The sequence below is a fragment of the Bombus impatiens genome, unplaced genomic scaffold, assembly GCF_000188095.3.
Source record: "Bombus impatiens unplaced genomic scaffold, BIMP_2.2 scf_0114, whole genome shotgun sequence".
Taxonomy (NCBI): Eukaryota; Metazoa; Arthropoda; class Insecta; order Hymenoptera; family Apidae; genus Bombus; species Bombus impatiens.
In genome coordinates this window covers 782,514-783,164 of record NT_176533.1, presented here as the reverse complement: position 1 = coordinate 783,164, position 651 = coordinate 782,514, and positions in this window count along the sequence as shown.

Here is a 651-nt window from a genome sequence, read left to right as displayed (position 1 = left end):
CGCGACTCGAAACATTTCGTCGACTATCGCGTGCACGTTGCTCTCGCGAAGGCTCTAAAATCGTTTCCCTCGGGATCGACGTGACCGTTTGACACAGAGACTCGATAAAGAAGTTAACCGAGGAAGAAAAGCGCGAGGACAGGTTTTTAGGGTTCTTTCTCGCGAGGCAAATGATTCGGCCGACCGATTCAGCGGCGATGTTCCTCCCGCAATTAGGGATATGCAAAAATCGGAGGACAAATGGCGGTGGTCGGCCACCTCCACTTAGCAGTCAATCACAATTAAATACAATTTTGCGCGAGCTTCGGGGCCTGGTAATGGCGCAAAAAGAGAGCAAATTGAAATCTCCTAGCTGACAGAATGATAGATGGTGCCGGCCAGACGCGAAAACACGGAGAACGAGGGAGAAAGAAAGGGGAAGAAGGAGGGAGAAAGAGGGATAGAGACGGAAGAGAGTTACCTTCCTTCCCTGAACGCTGTGAGAAAGCTCGGCTCTCTTTGCTTCGAGCCGAGAATCGCGACGACGAACGAAAATACAAAAGTCAAGCGGCGGCTGACGTTAATACCGCTACACCGAGCCGATTTCTCCCGGCCAATATCGTTAATCCTCTTCATCTAGAGAAAATGGCAATCCGATCGTACCACGGAACA